This window comes from Ovis aries, chromosome 2 (genome assembly GCF_016772045.2).
Source record: "Ovis aries strain OAR_USU_Benz2616 breed Rambouillet chromosome 2, ARS-UI_Ramb_v3.0, whole genome shotgun sequence".
Lineage (NCBI taxonomy): Eukaryota > Metazoa > Chordata > Mammalia > Artiodactyla > Bovidae > Ovis > Ovis aries.
In genome coordinates, this window is record NC_056055.1 from 239,400,066 (window position 1) to 239,405,101 (window position 5,036).

Genomic DNA, 5,036 nt, shown 5'->3' on the forward strand with positions numbered 1-5,036 from the left:
TTGGGGTGTAGCCTGGGCTTTGGAAGTTAAAAAAAAAATTCTCTGGGTGATTTTTATGTGCAGACAGACATGTGTGGGAACCACTAGGCTAGCATGTCATCCTGTTTTAATTTTCTGTATAAGGCCAGTAAAGAAATGGAGACTTGGACGTCCTTGGTGGTTCAGTGGTTAGAATCTATCTGCTAATGCAGGGAACACTGGTTTGATTCCTGGTCTGGGAAGATTGCACATCCCTCAGGGCAACTGTGCCACAACTACTGAGCCTGCATTTTACAGCCCGTGCTCTACAACAAAAGAAGCCACTGCAATGAGAAACCTACACATCGCAGCTAGAGAGTAGCCTCAGCTCACTGCAATTAGAGAAAGCCTGCATGCAGCAACAAAGACTCCACACTGCCAAAAAATAAATAAATGTTTTTAAAATAAAGTTTTAAAAAGAGAACATCTTCTTTTAAGAAATTAAAGAATGGATTGGTTGCTTGGTTGCTTCAAGAAACAGACCCAAACAGCCCCAAATTCAAGTGTAAGGAACCTCAGAACCTAGTCCCAAACACCCAGATCCAAGGTTTTACTTATATCACCTCATTTAATCCTTACCACAATCTCCTTAGGGGTTATTAGGATCCTCATTTCACAGAAAAGAAATGAAGGTAGAGAGATGTCAAGTCACTTCCCCAAGGTAAACAGCTGGCAAGTGACAGGCCAGGACTTGAACCCAGTCAACCTCACTAGGACAGTGCCTGGCCTCCAGAGGGGACTCTATAACTTCCCAACCAGGGAATTTAATTTTAATCTCCTCCTGCCTCCCCCATCCAACCCCATTCAACTGAGCAACCAGGCAACCTGTAGATCTGTTTTCTAATTATTTCTTGTGTCTGTTCACCAGTCTCCACCCACATGGCCCTCCTCTCAGCATCCAGGTCACTACCCTCAGGCCTAGAGGGCACCCACAAAGTCCTTCTAAGAGGTTACCCTGTGTCCACTCTTGATCCTTGTGTTCACTCTTATTAATTCTCCACACAGGGCCAAGATCTGAAAACAAAGGAGATCAAGTGACACTTCCCCCAAAAACCCAACCAGTAGCTGCTCATCACACTTAGAATAAAGTTCTACTTCTTTAATTTGGCCCTTGAGGTCTTTAATAATCGGCTCCCCCAAATCTCCAGAGTCTTATCTCACTGTGCTTCCCCTCCCCCAACTCTTTTCCAGCCATACTGGCCTCTTTCCCCTTCCCAGAAACCTGCAAGAGCCTGCCAAGTTCAGTGTCTTTCCACAAGTTCTTTCCTCTGCTTGAAACACTTTTGTCGCTTCAGGAGTCAGCTGGAAGGTAACTTCTCCAGAGACCCGAGCCCCCAATCTAAATTCAACACTCCTTTATTCCGGCAGCCGGTTCCGTAAGTTGCTAGAATTGATCACGGTTGTAATAAAAGCATGATGGGTGTAAACATTTGTTACTGTCAGACTTGCTCACTAGACTTGAGCGTTCTGAGACATAAGCACAGGACTCATCGGCGTTTATCACCAGCACCCAGCTCAGCGCCCCGCACACAAGAGACGTGCCGAAGCTTTGGCTGAGCAGACAGTTTAGATGGACAGCTGGATGCACAGACCGATGAATGGGTGGATGAGTGACTGAGGGAATAACTACATTTTAAAACTTAGAAAACGATTCACCTGCCTATATATTTCTCAGGGTAGCTATAGCTACGTGCGCGATTTACAAGGGAGTTATTTTCACCCTTCGACAAGCCCCACCCACTGGTCCTTCGAGGCTTTTCCCAGGCCCGGCCACTGGGCGGGACTTCCAGGGCCGGATGAGTGACGTCATGGGGCGTGCCCGGAGTCGGCCTCTGCCTCCTGATTGGCGGGCTCCCCGGGCCGCGGCTCTTGCCGCCACTGCCGTCGGCGTGGAAGCCGTGGGAGCTGAACCGAGGGACCTCGGCGAGGTGTCCCCGTGGACCTCGGCGACGCCGTCTGCAGCTGCGCCGGCCTCGGCTCATCGGGGTCCCCTGGGGCACGTCACGTAGCGCTGAGCCTTTGACCAGGCTCTCGCTCTTCTGCCGGGAGATGGGACAGCGCAGGGGGCCCGCGTTGCGGCTGAACCGCTCCCCGCAGAGGGCGGGGCAGAGAACTGGCGACCAGACCTCTACGCGCCCGCCAGAGCGCCACTATTTCTGGCCTCTGACCTCAGCCAGGAAAGTCCCAGAAACACAGCCCCACACACCACCACCACCACCACCCCAACTCTTCTGGACACGCTTCATCTCTTCCCCAAACCCCCACCCCAAACTCAGACCCCAAAGAGCTGGCTGAGGAGTAGCAGTGGATTCCTTTTGCCTCCGCCAGACTCCATGCCCGCCCTGTAAGGCGGGAGATGCTGTCCCCATTTTACAGACGCATGAGCTGGGGTTTCTGGTTGGATGCTGTTTATCTAAGGTCGCACAAGTGAGACTGTGGCCAAGCCAGGGTAGACTTGAAAGCCCAGCCTCTTTCTTCTACCTCTCAGCTTGTTGCCTCTTATCTACTGACCCTGCTACCAGAACATCGTGAGGTCCTGAGGGTCCACGGCTCCCGGATCCAGCTGGATCCTACCCGCACTGGGGCCTCGGGAGCCAGCTAAGAGCTGACTGTATGCCAGGAGTCGCCCCTTCCTTCTGTACTTGATCACCACTCCCCCAAACCACGGAGGGACCTAGACTAAAATTAGGCAGTGGCCAAGCAGCATTCTGGTAACCATCAAGTCTCTGAAACTAGACTGGGCCAGTTATTTCCTGCATGACCTTCAGTGGTTTCCTTTGTTGGAGCCTCTGTTTATCATTTGTAAAGGGGGAATATTATCCCTCCCCGGGGTCTCTGTGTGCTGGTCTCCAGGAAAACTGCTCTTCTCTCTCCCAGCTCTCCATACTACTATAGATAATAATGTTTAAATCCTCAATAATTAAAACACCCTTGAACCCTCTCAAAGAGCATGGCCTCCTCTTCAGGGTCCCTGTGATGGCAAAACGCCAGTATAAACTGCATATAACCTGGTCCTTGATGGAAGTCACAGATCCTGGGTGGGGCAGGCAGCAGGTGAGGGGAGGGGGTATAGCTTCCCCAGCTTCAGCCCCTCTTGGCCTCCATCTCTGCTGAGAAACTGGCTCTCTCATCACTTCGGCTCACTCTCGGTTCTGTGGCCTTTGCAGAGCCGTTCCCCAGGGGAACCCTGCCTCTCCTGCCTCCTCCTGTTATCCTCTCTCCCTTCCCCCCACCAGTTGTTTATCCATGCCTACTCTGTGCATCCGTCACTTAATAAGCTCAGTGCCAGTCCTTGCAAAGGAGGAGACTGACAAGGAAACCGAGTTATAATTCATTCACCCATCCCCAATGTTATTGCCCTCTCCAGTTCTGCCCTCAGCAGTGCAGTCTGCTCTCTCCTCGGCAGCTTGAGCCACCCTGATAAAAGGGAGGTCAGAACATGTCACTCTTCCGCTCAACTCCCTCCCACGGCTCCCCAGCCCAGAGGAAAAGCCAGCGTCCTTGCTGTGACCTGGACGGCCTGCCTGAGCTACCTCATCGCCTCCCACTCTCCCCTCTGAGAGCTCCATTGCAGCTGCACGGGCTGCCTTGCTGTTTTTCAACATGCCAGGCATGCTCCCGCCTCAAGCCTTTGCATTTGCCCTTGGTGCCGCTGGAATGTCTTCCCCAGATATTCAGGTGACCTCCTCCCTTCACTCAGGTGTCACCAATTCATTCAAGGGCTTCCTTGAAATACTGAATACTATGTCCTACTTGCCTTCTGTCCTTTTATCTGCTTTATTAATGTTTTCTTGGCATTATCAAGGGACAGATAATTATTTGGTTATTGTATGTTCCCCTACTTACAAGAGTGTAAGTCCCATGAAGTCTTCTACGGTTCCTTACCCCTCAGGAAAAAAAAGGGGGGGGGGGAGGGTGACGAAAGAGTATCAGGAAACCATAAAAAAGAAAGGCAACATTCACCATACTACTATAGATAATAATGTTTAAATCCTCAGTAATTAAAACAACTTGCTTTTGGTGCAGGAAGAGACAAAGGAATGGGCTGGACTAGAATGTCCAGAAATAGACCCAACTGTACAGAAGAATTTAGTACTTGATGAAAGTGACATCTCAAAGTGAAGAATGAACTCTCTAATAGTGTTGGGACAGCTAGGTAGCCAGTTGGGAGGGAAAATGAGATTTCTACCTCACATAAGAGCGCTAGGATAAGCTCCAAAGGGGTCAAAGTTTTAAATGTTAAAAAATTAAAAGCACTAAAGGAAAACGAGAGAATGTGTAATCTCAAGATGGGAAAAGTCTAATTGACGACTCAAAAACCAATATGTCATTAGAAAAGATTGATAAAATCAATTATATAAAAATAAAAAACTTTTGCATGGAAAAAAATCATATAAATAAAAAAATCACATAAATCAAGTCATAAGATGAATGGCAAAATAGAGGAAAAGATTCACATCTCAGATCACAGACAAAGGGTCATCTCTCTAATTTATAAAGAATTCCTGGAAGGCCACTAAAAGGATCAACAATCTAGTAGAAATAGGCAAAGATATGAATTGACAGTTTGCAGAAAAGTAAATACAAATGGCTTTTAAACATATGGAAAGAAGATCAAACACAATTGAAAAAAACGAAAATCAGGAAAAACATGGTGGGATACCATGTCTTATCTGTCTGGTGAAAAATCCAAAAGTTTAATAATATACTCTGTGGGCCTTTCTGTAAGGAAACCATACTCTCACACCTGCAAATATAAATTGGTACAAGTCCCCAAAAGGGCATTTTGGCAAAATCTATCAAAATTACAAATGCATCCAGATATTCTACTTCTGGGAATTTATCCTTCGGATATACTTGCAGAAGTGAGAAATGATGTATGGACATGATTATTCTCGGCAGCGCTGTTCGCAATAGCAATAGACTGAAAACAACTCAACTGTCTGTTAGCAAGTGCTGAGTTAGGCAGAGTACAATCCATCCATAAAATGAGATACTATTTAACTATGAAAGAGAAT